General features: G+C 36.0%; 1 long non-coding RNA gene across 1 annotated transcript; it reads left to right on the top strand.

Moving 5' to 3' along the window:
- Nucleotides 1-13,703: 13,703 nt before the first annotated feature.
- On the top strand, nucleotides 13,704-20,125 carry LOC145665787 (uncharacterized). Its single transcript, XR_014127647.1, has 2 exons — nucleotides 13,704-14,053; nucleotides 19,901-20,125. It is a non-coding gene; the product is annotated as an uncharacterized LOC145665787 (long non-coding RNA).
- Nucleotides 20,126-27,390: the final 7,265 nt, after the last annotated feature.

A 27,390-nucleotide genomic window follows, 5' to 3' on the forward strand; every position in this document is an offset into this window, starting at 1 on the left:
TTATTTTATATAAAGATCAATAGAATTGTAAATTGCATTGACAATTAACATATATTAACAATGTAATTATATGATATTGTTACATATTACAAATTTAAATTTTATATATATAAAAACAACAATTAAAATTATATGAATGAAAATGCTAACTAACGGCTGAGGAAGATATAAGATTTGCTGTCATCTGTCTTTTCTCAATGTCTGATGAAGAGGACCTTAGGTCCTTGAAACTGTAACAAAAATCGTATAATTATTAAATAATTCATTTTGTTCTGGTCAGAAAAATGTGTTTTAAAATGTTATTGTGATTATCCAGAACCATGGAGTATGTTTGTTATAACACTTTAAATTAAAATACTACGAAAATAATACTCAAAAATGTGATTTACTTACTTTTGTTCAGATAAGTAGTAGTAGTAGTTGGAACGGGTTAGAAGCTCCGCAGGGCCCGTTTTGTTGCCCTTGTACTCCATGATATAAGGCTCGTTTTGTTCCCCTTGTACTAAATGATATAGATTTTGTGACCAACTTAAAACAACTGACTAGGATAGCGCGTAAAACAGCTGGCTAGACTAGCGCGCGAAAAAACGTACTTCCGGGAGTATTACTCTCCCGAGCGGGTTGTCGTGAGACGCTATAGAGTAGAATCTGTGGATCTAGTCTTCTTCTTCTTCCCGAGTATTATCGATATGCAAAATACTCAGTCCCCATTTCATTCACGGTAGTTCGCAGTGGAACAACATAAACAATCTTTTTAATGTATCCTACCCCGTACAAAGTGAGAACAGGTGATAATCCACTATTAGAGATCCTGATGCCACAAATTCTAGAAAATTTCTATGCAGATTTTTCGAATATCACTTCTGATACGAACATCATCCTTATTGGAAATATTATACTGATATTTCCAATAAGTATATTATAATGTATACACGGTGTCCGGTGAGGAAATGCAAAGATTTTGGGATGTGGTGGGGAGGGGGGATCGGGAAGGTCATGCTAAGCACAAATGCTTATGTAAACATAGGGTCTATAAAACGGTGGTGCCGAACTGAGCGGGTCCGTCAGGCTTTAACGCAGCACCTAGTCACAATTAACTACACATGCATTTAATACAAAAGAGAACGCTAAGACTGCGGCTATTCGCCGTGAAGAGCAATCGCAGAAACTTTAAACGTGTTCGCCTCTAGTGTTTGTGATTGTATTACGTGGTGAACTTTTTGGAGTTCCAATTCAAAATAGAATCAATTTCCAACTAACGTATTCATTGATTTCTCGCGTCTGAAATGTAGAATGGCGTCGGTTTTCTACATGCTTTCAATTTATGCTTTAAATCCTGTTCACTTTCACACGCGATCACCTAAGAAAATGCAATGTTACGCATTTGATTTGCAAGATATCTTAATCAAAAGTTGTTAATACATTCTCCTATCCTTCGACAATAAGGATATAAAACTAAACTATGATTACTCTGCGGTTTCTTATACAATTTTTGTCCGTGCGCACCTCAGAATGATTAGTTCCTAGACCCGGGCTTAGTAGGCCTATTGGCAAATCCGGGTCTGCAGGAACAGATAATGAAATCTAATTGGAAACTTTTGAAATGTGGGCATAGAGAGAAAGGTAAATTATCAGACAAAATATATAATGAAGAAGAGCAGAAGAAATTAAGTGCTGTAACAGCAATATTAAAAAGATGGAATTAAAAAGAAGTAGAATGGGTGAGACTACGCACTAACTGAAGAATGCGATAGGCCAGGGGGAGCGAGAAAGAAGCTTAGTATTAATGCAGACTCTTCAGATCAAATCTGTAACACTTGTACGAAAAGCAAGTATCAACATTTAACTGCCCGTCTGTCTCATTTTCCTTGGATTAGAGTCATAAAACTATCCACTCTTTCATACACTGATGTCAAGCAAGAGAGTTCCACACAGAATTTTCTCTACCATTCAAGACTACATCTGTATAGCTCAAACGATTGATTCAATTCTAACATTGCAGTTTGGAAACCCACACTTTCTTGTAACATTGTTCTCCATTGAGATGGCGTCTGTAGAAAAACACACTGTGCGATATTGGAATATACTTGGTTTATATTTCAAAATTGCTCATGTTCTCATAGTCCGAAAATAACATCAAGATTAGCACAAATACTTGTTGTCCCAGCCTAATGCTGCTATGACACTGTTAGTTTCCTTTATTATAGTTACTGGTTTAAATAAAATACAGTGATGCACCTATGAAAATGTCCTAAATATAGTCTATACCCTCCTCAAACAAATCCTGGGTACAGCCCTCTTTAAGACGAACCCCATTCTCAGCTTTTGAACATCCTGCTAAGAGGCACGCAAACAAAAATGCTCTACATGGTCATAGATCATGATTTTTTTTAGATATTCCTTGTTCTATCAGATAGTCTTCCAGAAACCAGATATACTTAATTTGCTTACGATTGCTCACCAGATGATCTCCCCAAATAACTCACTTCCATAATTGTTCATCAAAAAAGTCCAAATTTTTTTGCGAAGTGTAGGCCTACTCACACTAATAATTGATTCACCTCCCGTAACGAAATAAGCGTTTTCACGAAAAGAATTTCATAACACTAGGCATTTAACCTGATCAAAGAAAGCATTTAACCTGATCGATGTTTAAGAACACGCCCCTAGAGTCAGCGGTGCATGAAAACGTGGCTTTCACGGCAGAGTTGCACGGTCCGTACTTACCATGATTTTTTGGCGGAAATATTGCAACGATTGCTAAATACTGCTTGTAATTTTTTTAAGTAAAACGAAAATTTTGTAAATAATAATAATCTCTTTTAATAAAAGATAAATAAATTTAAACTAATTCGAAAATCCTCTAGTAGAGGGCAGTAGCTGACTGGCGAAAATCAGCCAATAGCGATATAGATGCGAGCCATGCAACTCTATATTGAAGGGCATGTCTGTATGAACTGCAACAGACATTTCAAATTGGGTCGTTGACGACAAGCCTGGACACATTACTTAAGTGTCCAGGTTTGTCGCGGTCGATCCCGACAAGCCTGGACATCTCATTTTGGGTCGTTGACGACAAGGTTGGACGATGACAAGCCTGGACACATTCCTGAAGCTGTCCAGGCTTGTCGGGATCGACCCCGAGATGCTTTGACATATCTCATTTTGGGTCGCTGACGACAATGTTGGCCAACGACAAGCTTAGACACAAAAAGTGCCCAGGCTTATCGTCGTCCAACCTCGTCGTCGTCCAACCTCGTCGTCGTCCAACCTTGGCGCGGTCCCATATATATATATTCAATAACTATTCATAGGGGGAGGTTAAAAATTTCAAAGAAAATCTTGAAGAAGAGAATAGAGAGATAGCTGAAGGAGAAAGACAGCGGCCCGCCAAAGGAAAATAAGTTAGGACACTAAAACTACAAAGGTAAGCGGTCAAATTTAGACACAACAATCCATAGCCAAATATGCTTTTATATGCCGAAAAGTGGCTTATTAAATTACGTAGCCTAACGGGGTCTCTGAGTGCCTAAGTACGAGTCCGTGCCTTGTAGGCAACCATCTCACAAGGAATAAGGCCTGTGAAATGATTGACTATTAACCGTTTTCGGTACCATTTCACTCGGATTACGGCCGGTCTAGCCGGAAGGTTGGTGTAGTCTAATTTAGGATTTCTAAAAAATCTATCCGACCCCTCAGAAACTGAGAATTCCGAGGACAGTATGGAAAACTAGAGTAAAGTCGATAAAATAGAAAAATCCTAACTGGGGATTTGTTAAAATAAATAAATTAAATAAATTAAAATTTTGTACTGGTGATTAATTTGTCAAATCTCACAAGTGGCTCCCATATTCGCAAGAACGCCATGTCTTGAGGTGTCGATTAATTTCAATAGCTACCTAATTTAAAACTAAGGAAGAAAATGAAAAATATTTGAAGTGGAGAGAGGGTCGACATCTGGGTACGAAAGTACGAGAGTTTATTGTAATTTATTTACGAAATTGTTTGGCTCTATCCATTTCGTCACCTCTACGAACAAGGGTAACTTAGTCAGAATGTGCGACGTTGAAAAAAATTAAAGTTGCAGGGTAATGTCAAGCCAAATGCATGTATTTCAACGGCACCAATTTTTCAGACGGCTATTATATTCCGTGATCAATTGTAAAATATCTTAAATTGTTTGCTATATGATGTTATCCACCCTGTCAAACTAGATTCTCAATGTGTAGAGACTATTACTATTGAACGCCAAACTACGAAGTGCGAATATAGTCCGTTAATTACACACACAAACATCCTTGTGCGAAGTTCTAGTGTAAGGGTCAGCACTCAAAATACTTATTATTATACATAAACACTGAATACTTTCACTTGTGGCAACAAATATATTAAGCATATACATCTAGGGCTATCCTATTATTTATTCACATTCATTTTAATATCTATCTATCTATATATCTATCTTCTATCTTCTATCTATCTATCTATCTATCTATCTATCTATATATATATATATATATATATATATATACTTATTGTTATTCGTAAAAGAAGGGTCAATTTCCTCAAACCTAAATCACTAAGATATTGAAGTAACCGAAATACGAGCAGCGGGTGATACGGAAATCGGATACTGCGGCGCTAGGAATTTATAAACAATCCGTTTTAACAAAAGAGACACTGACCAAACCTTAAAACTTTACTTTATTTTAAATTATAATTTGTAACAGTTTCTGATATCTAGCATATCCTTCTTCAGACACGATCGATATTATATATGCTAGATATCAGAAACAGTTACAAATTATAATTTAAAATAAAGTAAAGTTTTAAGCTTTGGTCAGTGTCTCTTTTGTTAAAACAATTAATCCAAAGCCATGAATAGTCTTACAAACAATCCGTGCACTATTAAATACTTCTTGCACTCTGTACATCACAATACGGAACAACTATTAATTTTCGTTATAACTTAAGGCGTTTATTATGACGAACCAGAGATGAAGATTAAATAATAATCAATACACTGTCCATACTTAACTATATCATACTTTTCAATCACTCACTATTACTACTACTATCATCAATACTATATTACTGACACACACGCTACATTTCACATAAACTACGAAACACATATTAATACATGTTACTATACATGGTAATCAGCACTACCACCCAATTTAACGATACATGAAATAAACAATATCCAGATTTTATCATATTATATCGGCTCTGTAGATCGAAAAGGAGGGACAAAATAAATCATGGCCAAATGGCAATACTATCAATTACCTCATGGTTCTTCAAGTGACTGAATGAACGGAGAAATTATTGAACTATTAATGAAAGAGGTTCCCTTTCCCGAAAGGAAAATAATCCCTAAGGATTTGCTCGTTCAACCCATTTCTACTGGAAGCTATACTCAGTTCGGAAGTAAATGGGAGCCCCTGCTTACGTTTACAAAGAAATTGTAAAAATCATCCTAACTACAATATAAATTGGATACCGCCATGTATGTTAGTAATTTAAAAAATCACACTTACTACTACACAAACAAATCTATAGACGGACAGGCCTCCGTAACCCTAACATTTATCGGAAAATTTGGAAGGTGAAAATTATCAGGGGACCACTTCTTCTTCAAGCTGTTTTGAAAAAAATAAATAAATCACACTTTACAAACGAATCTTGTCCATCACTATTAATTGAAGACAAACATAGCGTTTTCTGAATCGAACCCTATATTTCACTGTTTCAACTGTTTTTTTACTGCTGAAATTAATTGATCAGAGTTTCCATCTGCTTCCAGTCCTTTTATTTATCTATCTAAATTAGCTTTACCTTATTTTTTGCTAGGTTTCCGGTCCAAAACTCGAATTTCCAACAGCCAGAATCGATGTTCAACCTGCAGTCAAGTCTCGGATGAGTATCCTAAGAGTCGCGCCTTCACAAGATAGAGTCAGAAAATAGATCCAATCAAAACAAAGTGTTTTGGCGGCGGAGAATATGAAACGAATGAAAAAATGGTAAAATCTGGATATAACCGAATTTTGGAAGGATTAGGGCATGTCAAGCGGGATGAAGAGGGTCTAAATTATTCTGCCAATATCAGATTGGTGGCTAATTCCGAGAATCTCTACCCAATAGCGGGCCTATGTTTTCATATAGCATTTAGATGATAGTTTCAATATTTGCCTATTTGAAATATCCATATGCAAAATATTATCATGAAATAATGTACAAATAAAGATATTATTCCCCAAAAATATAATTTCTACTAAATTATTCCAAGCTTCCACATTAATTTTGAGTATAATAATAATCAAATGGTTATAATAAATGAACCGAAACATATTCTGGAAATATTGGCATGGTACAGTACGTGAAAAAATTAGTGGACTCCTCCCAATAAAGATTTCATTACATAGATTGTAATGGTACATTACACTGTCGTCTTTTCTTTTATCACTTTTCTAGATAATGTGTTCATTAAATGAGAGACCCCGAGAAAATCCACGCACAGGATGTTTGCCCACCTCAAAGCCTACTTGGCGGCCTCGAGTCAGGGAGCCTACAGACCAGGTTTGAGCGCTCTAACTCTGAGCCACCTCTGTCCTGATGGAAAACAAATGTATTTGTTAAATATTTAAACGTGATGTAAGCAAATAAATTAAACAACAGAAAATTGGCAATTTACCTGAAATGTCTTATTTCTTGATATTTGTAATGACAGCGTGAGTGGTCATTACAAATGTATCATATATTTCAAATTTCTTTAGGCAATCACCTATACTGCTAAATTGTGATTAGGAAATGCAACAAAAATTAAATAATTTAACCCTTTCCGGATCCTGGCTTTTTGGGCTATTTTTTAGACTTTCAGTCAAGCAGCTACTGTATCGCCACTATTTATCCTAGGATCATGGTTCATACCTCATTCTCTTCAGAATAGAGCTGGCTTTCGAATGGTACCACTTGCATGCTCATACCATATACCAGAAGCGGGAAAAATGTCAAAGTGAAAATTTCGGAGGGAAAATTTTTTTTCTCGAACTTTGCCCCCCCTGTGTGATCGTAGCCATCAAAAAAAATCTGATAAATAGCACTTCGTATACTGAATGTGTGTGCCAAATTTCAAGTTTCTATCTTGAATAGTAAGGGCGGGAAAATTTTTATCAAAAATTCCCACAATGCCCCAAAGTACCATAAAACACTATGATCTCAGGGAAAAAAATCCTGAGACATCCCTAATTACCCTAGGACTATAATCCGCCAATCATTCTCTTCAGAATAGAACTGTCTTTCAGGCGGTACCATTCACATGTCTCCATCATGTGTCTAAGGCGGGAAATTCCTGAGAAAAGGGATTTTTTGGGGCAAATTTTCCCTTTTTTCAACTTTTGCCACTCTGGACCCCCCTGTTTTTACGCAGAAATCGGGAATAAAACTTCTGGTAAATACTACTCGGTGGACTGAATGTTTGTGCAAAATTTCAATCTTCTACGTGAAAAAATAGGCCCGCCAGAAAAAATTTCCCTACCATGCCCCACTTTTATCCTATACAGAAGTATATTTGGATAAAAATTCACTGAGACGGCCCTAATTACCCTAGAATAATAATTCGACCGTCGTTCTCTTCAGAATGGAACTGCCTTTCAGACGGTATGACTCACGTGGTCCTATCATGTAAGGCGGGAAAATGACGAAAAAAGGGATTTTTGGGGTAAAAAATCCCTATTTTTATCCCTTTGCCCCTCTGGTTCCCCCCTGTTTTAGCATTGACATCGGAACAAAAAATCTGGTAAATACTACTCCGTGGACTGAATGTTTATGCAAAATTTCAATCTTCTACGTTCAAAAATAAGCCCGCCAAAAATATATATACTCCGACAATGCCCCATATTACCCTATATAGAAGTATATTTTTAAAAAATTCCCTGAGACATCCCTAATTACTCTAGGATAATAATTCGACCGTCGTTCTCTTCAGAATGGAACTGCCTTTCAGACGGTATGACTCACGTGGTCCTATCATGTATGTAAGACGGGAAAATGACGAAAAACGGGATTTTTGGGGTTAAAAATCCCTATTTTTACCCCTTTGCCCCTCTGGTTCCCCCCCCCCCCTGTTTTAGCACTGACATCGGAACAAAAAATCTGGTACATACTACTCCGTGGACTGAATGTTTGTGCAAAATTTCAATCTTCTACGTAGAAAAATAAGCCCGTCAAAAAATATTGAACATTCGCTTAGAAAATGAGAAAAGAAATTTTTGACTTATGACGTCATCACCTCCTATGTTTGGACGCAGGACGGTCTGAAACCATACGTAATGTCTTCTGCAAGGCCTCTGGACTTGAAAAAAAAAAAAACCGGACGAAAAAGCTCAAATAGAAGAGAAATAACGCAATGTATCATGAAAAGTGCATATGGTACAAATTGTACCATAGGATCCCGAAGGGGTTAAAAACGTGAGTTTATTTCTAGATAAACCCAAATAATCTTAAATTTTCTTAGGTAAGATTATTATAATTGACATTACGTTCCAAATAAAAGAAATTTCGGGAAAGGATTGGTTCCCATGTTCTCTTTTTATGCACGATTCTTTGAATAGGCAAAGTAATATCATTGAATTGAACATTAAATTTAATATAACATTACAGAAGATATTCAACAATACATTTGGTATACACTTTTCAACAATATCGAAGTATCCTTAGATCGCGCATTTCAGGAATAGGTCGAACGCTATTTTCTCTTACCCGCGATTTAACAGTTGAAAACAATGCGAAAACTGCGCAAGGGCGCAGGCATTTTGCCTCGCATGAAGGACAACGTTCAGGGTTCAAACCCTAATATGTCTTTTTATGCATGGCAGCGTGATCCGCTCTATGATGGGGGGACCCCTTTCACGCTACCTTCTGGCATCCGAGACGGAAGCTACTATCGAAGCTTTGTTCCTGAGAGACGTCCAAGACAAAGAAGAAGAAAAGAAACTAGCGAAGAGTACAATTCAAAGAAAATCATCGTTTCTAATAAAAATAATGATAGAAGTTTGAGCCAAACTGAAAACAGCCAAGTGGAAACTAGAGAAAAAAATGTAATAGAACCTGTCAAGCAACTGACAACAACTGCTAAGAAAAAAGAAAACAACGAAGTGAATGAAATTATTTTGTCTGGTATTGGAAGGTGCACCTACTCCAAAGATGCTGAAGACGTAGACATTTCTGGAGCTCAAGATGACCCGAAGAATGATCTGCAATCAGACGAGGCACCAAATAATTCTTCAGACACCAAGTTTGTGGAAGTTGGGGTCCGTAGAACAGTATCGTCTAGTATTTTCCTATCTTGTATGGCTGGAATCATATTTACGATGTGCGAAGTTACAAAACAAGTGAAAGAAGTGCGTTACATATTAAGTGCCGATGACAGAAATAAAACCAAGTTCATGCCGTTATGTAAAACAAACAATGCCAAGTTCATATCTATGCAGAAACAAGTCTTTATGTTTAGTGAGTCAATTTTATACTGGAATACTTGTAGCCAATTTTTAGAAACAATAACCGTTTCTATGTGTCCTCAAATGTTGACACTACATTTTTCACTCCTGAGTACAGTAAAAGTGGGAGTACGTGAAGGAACTTTATTACATATCATTTCTTATGAACAGAAGCTGTATGGAAGAAAGATACCTTATAAAATAGACACTTTTATTGTGACTAAAACACTTATGCAAAACTCTGAGAGAAAACAGAAACCGAAACAATTGCGTTTTAGACAGAAGAAAGTTGCTCGTGCGACAATGTTCGACGACTATTTGAAGGACATGAAATTACAGGACATTGTCATTATACCTGCTGCTATAGGTATTAAACTTTCAACACATGATGGACCCAACACACCTGAACATGAAACATCCAATACTAAGTCTATGGAAACAGTCCAAAGTGTAACTGTTAATATTGAAGATGTTGAAGGCAATATCAATAATGAAGCAGATGGTAATAAGATTACTACAGAATGTTTATACGAGTATAACAATGTAAAAGATACGAAAGTTTATGAAGACACCAAAGTAGGACCACCTTCCAGCAACAAGAAAAAGCCAAAATGGAAATCATTTTTCAAAAGATCCAAGAGCCAGTCATACCACAGAGAAGAAAAAAGTAAGTCTCGATGCCAAGGTAAAGGGGAAGTGAAAGTGAAAGAGGGCAATGATGATAATTATTTCAATTCTCAGAGCCATATGGAAGCTCAGGAGACTTTTTATTCGGAGTTTCCATGTGATGAAGTTAAGAAGAGGCTGCAGCAAAACCTGGAGGAGATAGATAAATATATTACGAAACAAATAGCTAGAAGGTTAAAGAAGGTATTGAAGGCGATTCCGGACGAAGAACTTCTGCAGAAAATGGCTTTACTTGGAAGTAACGCGAATTTAGTTAAAGGAGAACTTTTACATGAAGTTGAAAATCGGATCAAGCTATTTGTTCTACTTAATCATTCTGTTTTAATTAGTGATAAAGTGAACAACAGAAGAAAGCGAAAGTTAATAGACGACATGTTTACGATGACAAAGAAACATCAATCACAGATCATCAAAAACTACTTCTTAAAAGGTATGTTAATTAATAACTTTTCTTAGAAAAATTATCTCTTTAATCTTATTTTTTTTTTCAGATTGCAGGAAAGCAAAGATATAAACTCATAATATTGAAGTAAAACAACATACTATCAAAAATTTATTACTTTATGTGTGCTGAACTTGATTTCTTTTAATACAAAAAGAAGTTTTAATTTAATGGGAATGAAAAGTTGACCACAAGAAAGTCATTTCCAAAACTATCAATATCTGGTTAGTCAAATAGTCGCTGTTTGCAATCTCATACTTTTGTCATCGCTCAGCTAACAATTCGAGTCCGTTGCGAAAGACAATCTGGAACCTGCAATGCGAAGGAGTCTTCACCTCACGTTGCACTACCCAATCATTAGGGAAGGTCTTTCCTACCAAGAAATGCTCGGGATTCCAGAAGAGGTGGAAGTCAAGTGAGATAGATATAAGGAGAGTATAGTGGATGAGGAAGGGCTTCATACTGCAACCTATGAAAAACCTGCACTGTTCCTGCACTGTTCTTTACCCGATAGCATTGCCGATCAATATGCACATGCCATGTATGTTGGCAATTGCTGGATGCTTGCAGACAAGTTTGCGTGCATTTCGTGTAGTTCAGGACTGTAACAATTTGCATTGATGATTTTGTCTCGTTGGAGAAAGACATGATTATTCACCACAATACCAACAACAATCTTCTGTGGGTAGGAAGGTGGTTAAGAAAATACTTCTCGACACACACAATCACAATCCAACCGTTGTCATAACTCTTTATGATTATCATACCTTGTCCATTTTCCATCTGAAACTTTTCCCGGTTATTCTTTATAACCGGACCTAAGTGAAAGATATCGCCATGCATTGAATTGGATTGTGACAAATAATAGCAGTACTCATATAGCGGTAATTTCTAGAACAACCGGAAAGCACCACAGTCGACGGAAGCACCATAAGCAGAAGTTTCGTGGACTCCGCCGCTAACGTTACATGAAGAGAAAGATGTGAACACAAAACATGAACCATAGATAGCTGAAAGAAATGAGTATGATCGGATGGGTCATTTAACTCTTTGGTACCAACAACAAGAAGAACTGCGAGTGGCGAATATCCAAAGAGGAATATATTCTGAATTCTCTAGTTCTTATTGTTAAACACGGCTATGCTAGTGTGGATCACAATTTAGCGATATTCATCGGGACATTTTAAGTGGCTAAGTACATCCTAGGATAAGATATTTTTACCGAACAACAACGTAATCTTTCAACATATCAATGCGCGAATACGCACAGTCAATCCTATTCAGGCATTGTCTTACAAACATCCGGATGAACTTGAACACCCTGTGCCTCACCTAGTTCTCTGACTTCAAGATTATTGAACATTTGTGGCCAGCTTAAGATGATCCAATTTAACCCAGACTCCTCTTCTGTAATCGGTGACGCAATTTAATGCCACAGTGCATAGGGAATTGTGTACTATTGCTTCGATAATGACTCACAAATTATCTGTCTCAATTCCTTGAGGAATGTATGCTGTGCTACTAAAATTGATTCTAAAGGCCGCGATGGCTCAGTGGTAGAGGGTTCACCTTTGGTGCGTGGGCCAAGTGGATTTTGTGGTGCACAAGCACCTTGTGCGTGCGTTTTCTCGGGGTCTCCCCTCTCCTCCCACTTTCTTCATTCCATCATTCCATTCATTTCTCATCATCACTGTCTCCTTTAGCCTCGCTGGCATATCCTGTAAAATTGGGCGTAAAATTGAAAATTGATTCTAAGTTGCATATGAGTGCTCGGGGGGGGGGGAGATAATAATAAATATCACTTTCGGTAAAGTTGAGTTATTAAGTATAATGAGTTGGGATCAGACCCGAGAATAGCGTGTAGGTAATATCAGTTTGGACATACCTGCAAATGGCACAGGAAGCTTGTGTGATATATATCTTTGCATGGTTGCATAGAAATGTTAAACTTTTTTTTTTCAGTTTACTCGAAAATTAAAAAAGGTCGTTTTACCATTATCTTCTTCCAAACCGATCACATATCTATATGACCATGCCTTGTGATAGTAGTGATGGTTCAGAGAATGAAGATTTAGATGACTGGAAGCCGAAAATAAAAGGTCTGAAATAATATAAGTGCATTGAGCGCCTAAACGATATCATTATGTGTTTTAGTGGGCTGAATACCACCCACAACAGAGCGCTTTTGGTTGTTATTGACTTGGTTTTATCTGATTGTGAGTGTTCAGCCCGTAGATAAGTTCTAGACCCTTACCATAGCGTAGCTAGACAGAGTCAATGAACATTATTTTCACATATCTCTTTCCATTTTTTCTAACATTTCAGCAATAACTCATGTTTCTTAGTCGCATTGTTCTCTTTTCATGGTACGGTATCCTTTTATATCTTCTTCAATCTTGAGTTGAGTTGATTTTGAGTGTAACGTCCCGTTCAGCAGCGATGCTACATGAGACGTGGACATACTGATTAAAATACACACACACAATTTGAAATATCCTTTTTCTCACAAATGTCTGATTTTATCTTTTCTGAATCCAAATAATTTTCCTCATATTTTCTAACGAATTTATGTCTTACTTTATCATCTTTAAAATTTTGAATATCCAATTCCTTGTTAGTAGCTGCTTTTGAGTTTCATTTTTACGTCTAATGCAATTTGGAGGCTACTATAAACGTGGGAACCGAAGCATGTCAGGTATTTGAATTCAATACAATTAGCAGGTTCACAGATTACCATGCAAGGTCAGCTCTCAGTTGCGGTCTTTCTACTTTCCTCGTAACTACATTTTTCACTTGGGCATGCGATGTTTAATACCAACAATTTAACTAGAAATACAAGTATATTTTTCTATTGTGTCTTCATTTTAATTCTTTTCCTTTCTCCCTTTGTATACAAATGGAAGTCCAGTATATTCATAAAATAATACCATGATCTTGATAAGTTAATCAATCTACTTAGAATCAAGAAATTCTATTTCACATGAATTGGCAAAGAACAAAAATTATCATGTTTGTCACAGTTACAAAAGTGAAATAACAATGTTGTTTTTCATAAGTTTTTTTTTTTAATTCACTTTACTTTTACTATGACATTTAAATTTATCATAGCATACAAAATTGCTTCCCAATATTTTTATTTAAGGCATACTCGATTACTAATAACTTAGTCACGATGGATATTATCCAAATTAGTATTTTAACGACTATTTTAAGTTACAGGTATTCCAAAAGTTTGAAATATTTTAGACCGATAACTTAATAAAATTTCTCTGTTTTTCAGGCTGAATATGATAGAAGCTTTTATAGTTTGAAAACTTCATGAATGTTATTTGTTTGAATGTTAAAGCTTTTATGGTTTGAATTTTGATTATATGATTCTCTAGCTTTATATTTTGACAGTTGAAGGAGATCCAAATTTTTAAAGGTAAGATTTATAATAATAAAACATCTGTCATCTAACTTCCTGTTTAATTTAAGTCCCTATACCTGTAATAATTGTAAGTTTGGACTATATTTCTAAATTTATTTGTTCTTTTCTGATTTAAGAAGAAAAGGACTGATTGAGTGTATCTTACGTTTAGTAGCTTTCTTTAAAAAAATATAAATGAAATTAAGCCTTAATATCTAACTCAAAATGTCAACTTAATAGCAGGAAGTAATTGCATTTCAAGATCTTGGTATTGAAATACAATTGCCTTATGATACAAGGTAGAGCTGTTCATTTTATGTTATTCACTATTTACAAGGGATGATCGTAGTACAAAGAGTACAAAGCCTATTATGGCTTATGCGTGAGATATAGCTCGAAGATCAACATACTTGATGATAGAGCACACTCAATATTAGTCCTCGGTATAATCATCCACGGGCGCCCGAAGAGGGGGCAGGGTGAGGCAATACAAGTACGAGATATTGTAGGACTTCCATACACAGTCTTTTCACAATAATTACTCGATAAATACTAAACTGTTCCTCTCTAAACTGTTTCTAGAAAGGCTTGGCCCACGTACTTGTAGCATTGCTAATCACTTTGCTGTCCTTTCATCTCTTACACATTTTGCAAATGGTTACTCAATCCAATGTTTTCTTCTTCATCTTCCATTTTTAATGCGCATCACTGTATACGCTTTGAAAAAGAAATACTAAAAAAAGAAAACAGAAAAGCGTAAGGAAAAGAATTATTGAAATGCTTTTTTAGTCTAAAGTTCCACGGTTATGGCCTTTAGGCTAAGGGAGACGAATGATTAATGAAAGTGCATAATGATGAAATATTTTTTTGTGCTCGTCCACCGGAAGTCGAACCCTGGATCACGTGCATCAAAGGTACACGATCTAACCACTAGATTAGAGGAAAAGGACTAAAAAGAAGTATTACTAATAGATTCTAATAGAAATAAGACCTACTTATTCAGGTATTAGAAAATATATTAATGACTTAGACACTACACAGAGGAAGGTTACCAAAGACCACGCACTTAATATTCATTTTCAAATAGCTCCGAAAGTAATGAAGCAAAAATTATATAAATTGTACAAAATTTTAATTGAAGTTTAGGCTACATTGTAAGAAATAGAAAAGTTTACTACTAGATGTAGAAATGGAGATATACGTTAAAAAGTTAAAAAAAAAAAAAAACTCAAATGCGTACTCTTAAGGACCAGTGTCCCAAAGAGTGCGTTTTGCGGTCCCTAAGAGAGCGCACTCAACACCTATCATACTTGAAACCTAAACCCCTTCGTAAGACAAACACTCCTCATGTCACCATCGTTTACAATTAATGCACTGAATATAGTCTTCGTCAATTGGTTCTTAACTCAATTCGTGACACACTGCAGTATTCTCTGTTGAAGTGAATGATTCATCGGGCTGATCGAAGAGTTTTCTCTTTGACTTAACATTTCCTTTGATTCGTTTGCTCTGAAGAAACTTGTGAAATGGAGAAATAATAAAAATTTCGGATCGACGTTTGATACGTGCAATTTGTCGCTTGTTTTTTTTATTATTATTATTTCGGAAGAGTAATGATGTACTTCGGATGAACAGACGTGCTTGAAGTTGCGGTTTCTGTAGATCTAACACGTTTTCCTTTCTCCATGGTGTAATGAAATTATAAGACTTGAGTTTGGAAAAAATAACATTTTGTGAAAAATATTGTTGTTATCTAACGATGAAAAAATAAAAAGTATTTTAAACTTTAATTTACTCTAAGGTTTGCTTTCAATTGTTCGTAGTTTTATCCAAAATGTTAATTACTACTAATAAACACTATATTATTTAACTACAGGTGATTCTAAACTATTTTGCTTTTGCTTCCAACAATTTCTTAATCCATGTGGTTTTAAAACTTATATTATGAACATACACGAAATTTAAAATATTACAGAAAATCTTCGTTCAGTTTCACTCACAAATTATGATTTTTATGAATAAAATTAATGATTTTTTTTTTAAAAAAAATTCATAGTTCGTGTTTTCATTACATTATCCTACCAACTGAAAAAAATCCTGAACAATATCTTTAGTGTATATCTTTTTTTTATTCTTAGTTCGTGGTTTCATTACAATTGTAATCGAAGCCATGTTTAGCTCAGCACCTTCTTCCAGAACACTTCCAGAATCTTCATCTTCCCTACTTCTTAGGACGATGTCATCATACCATGAAAGGCAATGGCAAACTACCATGGACCAAACGCTTGCCTTCGGGCAGAACACCACATCACCATCATCATCATAATTGTAATTTAAGAAATTCTGTAAATTTAAAATACTTCTTATAGATGATTTAAAGTTGGTGCTTGAATCGAAGACAAACAATTGCAAACATTTCTACAATCCATTCAAACATCGCATTATACTCCGAGAGTAACTAATAAGAATAACCACACAGCTTGTAATATGAATGCCACTACCCACACACACTCTCTCAAAGAAATTGTCCCAAAGAGTACGCGCGCGTTCTTTGGTAACTCACTAACCGCACTCTTTGGAAAACAGCAGTCAATTCGAGTAAAATTCATCCAAGTAGCTGCACATGCAAGACCCTCGAAACAAAGCCATGGTAAACAATTCTATTTGCATTCATGTTTTCTACCATGCAACAAGGGTACTGTAGTTAGATGCTATATCAGAATAATTTCTTAACTAAGTACTAAGATATTACATCAAGAATTCAAAAAAGTTATTTTTATCTGTATTTTCTGTTTGCATCGATATGTTGGGAGCAATGTTCGAAAACGGCCATTGGCCGAAGAAAGTGATCAATTCTAAGTTTGGACAGATGCAATTATCCAAAGTACGAAGAAGTCTATCATTTCGGGGTTTGGTCGCTTAATAGTATCCAAAGCTAGGTTTGGATAATTACAGTTCATCCAAAGCTCAATTTAGAAAGGAAAATAAGAAAAAAATTTATTAATTTTTTCACATTTTACACATTTTACAAGATTTTTATTTTTCAATGTTTAAGAAATGAAAATGTATATCACAAAATTCTGTCAAATAAGAAGTATGAAATTCGTATATGAATAAAAATAGTTCTTCGTATTAATTCCTTCTAATTCAGCTTACTTTCTTTTTTAGAAGACTTTTAGAAAATATGCACCATATAAAAATAAGTACAATAATTAATTAAGCATTAACAGCAAAGTGCGTTAAATGTTTTAAGTTCAGTTATTAACACAATGAAACAGTGAAGAATTTGAAAAACGTGTGCTGAAAATTTTAAGCTGTAAGTGCGAAAAAATATAATGAACTTACAGTTATAAAATGGAATAACTGAAATGCAGATTCGCCACATATACAGGCTCTTCAAGTACATTGTAATAGGTCAACTGTCCAGTTACTTGTTCCTACACGCACTTGAGGAATGACACTTTGAGTTACACTTTACACCCTTCTTTACACAATTACATTTTTTGTTCAAACAGAAGTTCCTGCAGCCGCACTTAATAAACCCCTGCCTGGAGTGTGTTTCTGCTTCAGCTACACTTCTAAGTGAAATGTCTCTCTGCGGAACATCACTGATCTGAAGAAACTGTTCATCTGCGAACTGGAACTCATTGCGCGCGTACAGCTTTCTAATAATTCCCGAAGAAGTCCCCAACTGGTAGAGATCGTTATCGTTTCTCCCCATAACCACAGCCATGACGTTCCTCGGAGCAGCTCTGCCTCTGTCCAATTCTGGGATTTTGATTAGAACAGTTTGTCCTACGTCTGCACGAGGGAATTTTTTACTTGACGCCATTAACATTTCATTTGCTTGTCGCTTTAAATGTATTTTGGATCCCTCACGTGCCTCTCGTATACTCTCACTTCTTGTGCAGATGTTGCATCTTTTTTCTTGATTTGCGCACGGACATGGAGATTCATTTGCTTCCACAATTGCAGTGTTGATGGTCTCTAAAGAAGCTGGAAATTCTGGAAAAGTCTCTCTTTCCTGCCGAAGATTATTAAGGGAATCACGAACGAATGAATGCTGTGCGTCCTGTCCTGAAGTGTCTTCTTGTACATCACGAGTCAATGAATACTGTACATCCTGTCCTGAGCCTTCCTCTTCCTGCATGGTGTCACAGTGTGGATCACGAGTCAATAAATTCTGTACATCCTGTCCTGAACCTTCCTCTTCCTGCATGGTGTCACAGTGTGGATCACGAGTCAATGAATTCTGTACATCCTGTCCTGAGCCTTCCCCTTCCTGCATGGTGTCACAATGTGGATCACGAGCCAATATTTCTTGTAGATCTTCCTCATTGGTCAAGTCTCGTAATAAATCACATGGAAGAGATGAATCCGAAAGTCCATTTCTCATGGGAACGCCAAACAAAGCCTCGTAGGGGCTCCGGTTAATGCCCCTATGGAAGGACCTGTTTTTCTTCATCTGGACAAAACGAAGACCCTCAGCCCAAGACGAACAGCTATTTTCTGCCATCCATGTAATAAGAATGTCTCGAACATCTTGGTTCGCTCTCTCAACACTTCCTTGAGACTGAGAGTGGCGCGGCTTGCCGTGCACTATTTTCGACCCAAACACTGAGGCCAGCTCACTTGTAACTTCAGCTGCGAACTCACGTCCGTTATCACTTTGAAGAATACAAGGTGCACCAATAATGCAAAATATATCCATCAGATGATAAGCAACTTCTGATGCTCTTTTTGTCTTTAATGGGCGCAAAAACAGAAACTTTGTGAGATGATCCTGATAATTTAATATGAACTTGTATCCTTTGTCCGGTTCACTCTGCATGTCGATAAGATCAACCTGACCCCTAGAATTAAGCAGATTACTGAGAATAGGTTTAACAGTCAGTCCTTTGCACTTTTGCTTCTTTTTCAACTGACACTGCCCACACAATTTGAGATAAATATTGATGATCTCTCGTGTTACATTACAGTACTTTAGCTTAAGTTCTTTGTCCAAGCATCTCAAACGTTTGTGGCCAGTGTCAATGTGAGCTTTATGAATGACACTGTATAATTCTCCGGTGTGACAGAAATACCTAATAACACTATCACCATCTTTACGTTTTTCGATAAGTTTCTCAACCCCACCAATACTTAAAACATCATATCTCTTCAGGCGACGATAGTCCAGTGACGTCAGTGACTCACCTCTTTTCTTTTTCTCTTGCGAAGCCTTCACCTCCAACAGCAATTCATTGTACTTCTCTGGAGATAACAAGAACGTATTATCTGCTGTACTAGCTCGAACGTAGTCGTCTAGTTTTGCTTTGAAGTCTTCTGCTGCAACCATACTCATTGTTGTGCACGGTCTTCAATTTCACTTCAACGAATAAACAATTGTGAGTGGCAAAGAAAGCATACACGTTAACACATAAAGCTACCGCCTGACTGAAGACTGACTTCTGCTTTACCCTCCCTATATTCTCCGAATGCGCATGCGCCACGAATAAAAAATTGCAATGACATCTCGCAAGAACAACTGGAAATAACTAAATTGAGCTTTGGATGAACTGTAATTATCCAAACCTAGCTTTGGATACTATTAAGCGACCAAACCCCGAAATGATAGACTTCTTCGTACTTTGGATAATTGCATCTGTCCAAACTTAGAATTGATCACTTTCTTCGGCCAATGGCCGTTTTCGAACATTGCTCCCAACAGATACATTAACCTCCCTTTTCTTTATATCAACTCTCATACAAAGACGCATTAAACAGCGTAGCAATAATAATTCTGTGTGTTACCACTTCAGCGTAATTGTCACTGCGTGCACTTTGGTAACCCTCCTCTATATTGTTATTTTCCCATTTCAGGACAGACCAAAATCGTCGAAAGTGACGTTGGAATGATAAGGACTCAGCACAATTTACTTCTGCACCATTCCTGAAGTAGTTTCATAGATTCTGTATTCAGAAATCAGGATGACACTTTTCTCAACTGTCTATGTAAATAATTTCACACAAAAATCTTCTGTACGAAATCCACGAATTATCTTTTTCTTGTAGCATATATATGTATTAAAATTTGATATAAGCTAATATCCGAATTTCTTTTCAAAAACTGCATGATATATATATATATATAACCAAAAACTTTAAAAAGAAAAGGATTGAGATAGTTAAATTGTACTGTAAAAATATGCTTGACCTTGCATTTGAAATGCTCGTTATAATAACGCACTGATTAAGACAGAAGTAAATGGTTGTATGATTGTTTGACGTCAGTACTGAATGAAATTATATGTTGGTCCCTAAAGAGAGATGGTGTTTATTATTATTATTATTATTATTATTATTATTATTATTATTATTATTATTATTATTATTATTATTATTATTATTATTATTATTATTATTGTTATTATTATTATTATTATTATTATTATTAGTAGTAGTAGTAGTAGTAGTAGTATTGCACCACGGCATGGCGCGTCCTCAGGTTGCGGATCGAGGAGAAGGCCTCTAGATATAGAGGTTAGCTGCGAATATACTGAATAAGCAGTCGCGGACAGACGACTAGGAGTGGTCCTCCAGCTTGGGGGTTTGGGTAAGGCTAACACCCTCATCCTGTAAAAAAAGGTACTTGTTCAGAAACATTCACAAAAGCCTCGGACAAGGACTGATAACTTGGCACGACCTCAGCAAAAGAAAATGGACATGAGATTTGGAACATGGAATATTAGAAGTCTTTATAGGGCAGGCGCGTTAAAATCTGTAACGAGTGAGTTAGAGAAATACAGGAAGGACTTAGTAGGAGTTCAGGAAGTTAAGTGGGAAGGAAATGGATCTGAGAATTCCGGAAACTTTACGTTCTTTTACGGGGAAGGAAATAAAAATCACCAGTTAGGAACAGGGTTTTTCGTTCACAAACGAATATTACCAGCAATTAAACGGGTTGAATTTGTTACTGACAGACTTTCTTTTATTACTCTTAAGGGACGGTGGTGTGATATTATTGTTTTAAATGTACATGCTCCAACTGAAGATAAGGGTGACGATATAAAAGATAGTTTTTACGAAGAAGTGGAACGGATATTTGACCAACTCCCGCGATACCATATGAAGATTCTATTAGGGATTTCAATGCGAAGGTAGGACGAGAGGATATTTTCAAACCGATTATAGGGAACGAAAGTTTGCATAAGGAAAGTAATGACATCGGTGTTAAACTCGTGAACTTTGCAACATCCAGAAACCTAATCGTGAAGAGTACAAAATTCCCACATCACGACGTTCATAAATACACTTGGACATCACCAGACGGAAAAACACATAATCAAATTGATCACGTTTTAGTAGATAGAAGAAGACAATCTAGCATAATTGACGTCCGGTCGTTTAGAGGGGCTGATTGTGACACTGATCACTACCTGGTAGCAGCGATAATACGAGAGAGATTATCGTTGAATAAAGGTAATACTAAATGTCCGAAAACGGAGAGATTTAATTTAAAGAAATTAGAAGAGAGCCAGGTAAGAGAGGAATACCAGATTGAAGTTTCGAATAGATTCTCGGTTTTAGAAGACTCGGAGTGCACTAATGTTGAGGATACTTGGATTGAAATTAGAGATAGCATTAAAACTTCAGCAATAGAAAAATTGGGACACGCGGAAATACGTAGGAACAAACCATGGTTCGACCAAGAATGCATTAAACTAGCAGAGAAGAGAAAACAGGCAAAACTACGGTGGCTACAAAATCCGAATGAAATAACTACACAAAATTTCGCAGATATCAGGCGGGAAACTTCCAAAACTTTTAGAACAAAAAAACGGGATTTTTTGAAAGCTAAAATTAAGAAACTTGAAGATAATAGTAAAAATAAAAATATTCGGGACATGTATAAGGGGATCAACGAATTTAAGAAAGGCTATCAACCTCGTGCTTATATATTAAAGAAATCTGACGGAACAGTTCTCACTGATACGGATAGCCTCTTAAATAGATGGAAAGATTTCTTTGACGATTTGCTGAACACGCAGTCAAAAACTAACGTGCGTGGAGAAAGGGAGATACATACCGCAGAATCGTATATTCAAGATCCCAACCGAATACGATGGTCACTACGAAAGTTTTGAGATACGCATTATTGTGGCACAGTGTTTGAATTCCAACAATCGCGTTTGGTAGTGGTATCTAAAGCGAAGAAGCGAAGCAAGTTTCAACTTGCCTCGCTTATCGGCGTGGCCGTATCCGCTTCACTTGTTTGTTGATGTGAGCAGTATTCGGCAGTCGTGACGATGTGAGCAGTCGTCAAGTGTAGGAGGCTTAGGTGGGCAGGTCATGTAGCTAGAATGGAAGAAAGTAGAAACGCTTTCAAAGTCTTGACTGGTAGACCCATAGGAAAACGACCATTAGGAAGACCTAGGCGCAGATGGGAGGATGATATTAAGATGGATCTCGCAGAGATAGGAATACAAAGTAGAAACTGGATCCAATTAGCTAAGGATAGAATTCAGTGGAGAGCTTTTGTGAACGCGGCACTGAACCTCCGGGTTCCATAGGCCATAGAGTTAGTTAGTTAGTTAGAGTTATTATTAGCTATTATTATTATTATTATTATTATTATTATTATTATTATTATTATTATTATTTTAAGGTTGTATATTAAGAAATATTTAATCTAGGCTGATTAAATTCTGAAGTTTCAGCATGATATGGTTCCAACGACATGTAGCGGCTATGACTGAACGCGTATGTGGTTTGCGTCTGGTCTTTCTTATAAACGTGGCTGCATTGACTAGTGGCGTATATAACTGTTGGCAGATGTGTCCATACACTTGACTTGTAATCTTCCTCTTCCTATATAAGAAAGCAATCAATTTGTCTCTTTTTTTTCTAATAATATAAATGGCAATACTTAATAATAACTTGTTAGTCTTTTCGAGTGTAGACTAACACAGGTTCAATCCTACAAAAGACACGAGATGCAAATTTAGCTGTCAAAATGTGATGGGAGACGAAATATGAAGGTACTAGATTCTACTGAATCAGTTTAGCTGTACAGAAGTGAGCAGGTACGAACCCAGAATATTTTTTGGAAGAAGTAAAAAAAAATCTTGGTTCGTTACTTGTTTCCCTGAAAATAAGAGTTAACTAAAAAAAAAGCTCTAGCATAGTTTTTCTTTTAGATTACTCTTAATATAAGCCGTACATATATAGTCAGTTTTCTAGTGGTCCTTTTTTAATTTACGGTAAAATCGTTTTCTTGGGTGGGCAAAAATGGAGAAAAATTGGACAAATTCTGGGATACTAAAAATTCAAATTTGAGGATGTCGCACTACAACTAAATGGAGTAACCAAATTTTGAAATGGCCCTCCCTTGTTTATTTGAATGGTACAAAATTTTTTCGTGGGTGAACAAAAATGGACAAAATTTTGAGCTAGTTAATATTTAAATTTGAAGAAGTCGCATTACGGGTGATCGAAGTGCCCCAAATTTTGAAATGGCCCTCACTCGTTTATTTGAATAGTACAAAATTTTTTCTTGGGTGGACAAAATGGACAAAAATTGCACAAAATTCTGAGCTAGTTAAAATTCGAATTTGAAGATGTCGCACTACAGGTGATTGAAGTTTCCCAAATTTTTAAATGGCCCTCTCTCGTTTATTTGAAAGGTACAAATTTTGTCTTGGGTGGACAAAAATTGACAAATATTGGACCAAATTCTGAGCTAGTTAAAATCCGAATTTAAACATGTCGCACTACAGGTGATCCAACTATCCCAAATTTTGAAATGGCCCTCCTTCGTTTATTTGAATTATACAAGATTTTTTGGGTGGACAAAAATTGGACAAAAATCTGAGCTAGTTAACATTCGAATTTGAAGATGTCGAACTACAAGTGATCGAAGTGTCCCAAATTTTGAAATAGCTCTCTCTTGTTTATTTGAATTTTACAAAAAAAAAATTCTTGAATGGACAAAAATAAGACAAAAATTGGACAAAATTCTGAGCTAGTTAAAATTCTAGTTTGAAGATGTCGCACTACAGGTGATCGAAGTGTCCCACATTTTGAAATGGCCCTCCTCGTTTATTTGAATGGTACAATTTTTTTCTTGGGTGGACAAAAATAGACAAAAAATGGACAAAATTCTGAGCTAGTTAACATTCGAATTTGAACATGTCGCACTACAGGGGATCGAAGTGTCCCAAACTTAAATGGCCCTCCCGCGTTTATTTGAATGGTACACATTTTTCTTGGGTGGACAAAATTCTGGGTTAATTAAAATTCTAGTTTGAAGATGTCGCACTACAGGTGATCGAAGTGTCTCAAATTTTGAAATAGCCCTCCCTCGTTTATTTGAATGTTATAGAGTTTTTTGGATGGATAAAAATTTAACAAAATTCTGAGCTAGCTAAAATTCAAATCTGAAGATGTCGCGATATAGGTGATCGAAGTGTCCCAAATTTTGAAATGGCACCCCTTGTTTATTTGAATGGTACAAATTTTTTCTTGGGTGGACAAAAATAGACAAAAATTGGACAAAATTCTGAGCTACTTAAAATTCAAATTTGAAGATGTCGCATTACAACTAAAAGGACCCGTCATACTCGTACTTCCATAAACCTCAATTATTATGAAGGGAGCGCGGTGGCTCAGTGGTAGAGCGTTCACCTCCGGTGCTTGGGGTCCCTGGTTCGATCCCAGCTCGCGCAGTGTGGACTTTGTGGTGGACAAACACCGTGCTCGTAGGTTTTCTCGGGGTTCTCCCGTTTTCTCTCACTTCCTTCATTCCACCATTTTCACTCGTCTCTCATCATCACCGTCTCCTTTAGCCTAACAGGCAAAACTGTGGGACGTAAAACTTAAAGATTTCATTTCATTTTTTCAATTATTATGAACCCTGTGAATACTATAGAATATATATTTGCTCTGCTGCTAATTGAAGGATCAAGACCAAATTTTCTGTTTAAGTTGAACATGAAACAAAACACATAAATACATTTTATTATTCACCTAGTTTGCAGTGTTGCCACATAATAACTAAAAGAATCGCAAGAAGGGAATTTTTTGGGCAAATATTCTTAAATATCCTTCAATAATTTTTCCTTTGTAACCAGAAATGTCTCGTTCATAACGTAAACTGAAAACCTATAATTTTACAAATCGATCGAAGTATAACTTGTTCCAGTGTTTCACTAAAGGTCTGATCTACGGTCATTTAAAGAGATCCGATCGATGTCTGTAAATACATACGGGTGCTAAAGGGTTAAGGGCCCCAGGACCCAGGTGTTGCACTCATATGTTGAGCAACAATTTTTTTTATTCTAAGGGCCCTAAGGAACATTTCTAATATTGTGGCTAAAGTTGCCTATGTGGGCAGTTATCGCCCCCTTGGCCCTTATTCTATATGATTAGCATTATTTTCCCCAGTAAAGTTGGAAGAGATTATACACTAATGTTTTAATAAGAAATACAAATTTAGAGAGAAATTTCAAATTTTAAGGTCGTACAATTCTATTTAAAATAGTCAAATTGAGCTAAAGCTTTGCGAGGAACCCTATTTTCTACTTTGGAATAAGACTAGGGGCCGAAAGCAAACATTTTCGAAAGATAAGAGTATTTTAATGTTGCTGCCCAGTATGATATTAAGTAGGGCCTTAATTTGCAAGAGAACACTTGCTGTTAACTTTCGACATGCCAAAATACTCAGTAACATATGCAGCCAACATTTTGCCAAGACAGTCAAATTTTTGTTAATTTTATATAGCTAGTTAACTGTCACTTTTCTTATCAAAATTTATTTAAAATTTAGATTAAAATGTGCGTAAGCAGGTTCAGAAATGTGTCTACAGAATATTGCATCATGTGATGCATATAATTAAGTTTTTATTTTTTTAAAAAATGTCATTTTTAAATAACTTGAGTGGAGTGTCGTAGGTGAAAAACTATCAATCAACGGTAACGTTTAAAACACTTGATAACCATTTCCATTCATATACATAAAAATTCAAGTATGTGACATTTTAATTCAATGTGATACGTAGTTTATAATTGATGGTCCAAGATTCTTCTTGAATACATTGGCGTACATGTCAAAGAATACAGATAAGACAAGACAGATATGATAGTTGTCATCTATTCGTATATATCCAAAAAAACACATTGTGTACTGAATAATTTAACATGTTAGAAATCATGGCGAAAAAGAGAGTATTTCAAACTCTAGTGCTTCTACTGCTTTTAAATGTGAGTTTAGAAGAAGTACAATTTGATTTTGAAGATGGAAAAATTCCGAATGGGTGGAGACAGACTTCATGCCAAACGGATACTGGGGATAATGCTTGGAAAGTTACCTTGGGTGACGACTTGGGAGCATCATTTCCAAAACCACCATCAGAACAAACATATTATTTACAGATGGTTAAGAATGTTGACAACTGTGTTTTACATATGAATAACGAACTATTCACCACAGAGAGTGAAATTCACGTCTCGTACCTTATATTTAGTCTGGTAGAAACTGCAAAATTAGAAGTGCGTGTTCTTGTGAATGGAGAGAAGAAAGGTACCACAATGGAAGGGAGTTCTTCACTATCTTGGCAAAATGGTACTCTCAAAAATTTTGTTTCATCAGGAAATCAAATTCTCCAGGTATGGGGTCTTAATTTTATAGTAGGCTATATATTTAGTAGTAAGATGTCTGTATTTATGTACTACATAGTTACACACTCACACATACAACATATATATGTATACGTACTAGCTGAAATGCCCTGTTGTTTATACAGGAGAAAAATATTTATTAAAAATATTTGAAAGATATGTTTGAATCCTATTCTTCCTTTTGGGATGCGCACTTAAATCGGAATGAAGTTATAAAAGTTTATCAAAAAATCATTTCAAGTGGTACAATCATTATTAATTTCGAAAAATTTAAGTGCCTTCCCCTCTAGAATACGCATATCATTCAAAGCGTAATGATAAAAAAAAAACCAGGGGAACCCAAGTGAATCCTTATCAGAAAATAATTTCTTACTATCTCTCATTATATTTGATCTATGGACACTAACACAAAGCCAGAAGTAGTGGTAGTAGATATCTACCATTTTTGGTATTAGTAGACAGACAAAGATGGAAATGGAACGTATTAATTGGGATTACGGATTATCGTTTTTGTTTCGTGGAGATCAATATTGAAACTTGGAACTTTTATTTCTACCAATTCTGATTTAAATAGAGGGTTTGAAGTGGAGTTAGAACCTATTTTTGCATCACTGAATCCACATCAAAAGAGCGCTCCTTGCTGTATATGACCGAATTTGCTCTATTCAAACTGGTGTTCAAACTGGAAATTGTAG

The sequence above is a fragment of the Thermobia domestica genome, chromosome 12, assembly GCF_964235325.1.
Source record: "Thermobia domestica chromosome 12, izTheDome1.hap1.1, whole genome shotgun sequence".
Taxonomy (NCBI): Eukaryota; Metazoa; Arthropoda; class Insecta; order Zygentoma; family Lepismatidae; genus Thermobia; species Thermobia domestica.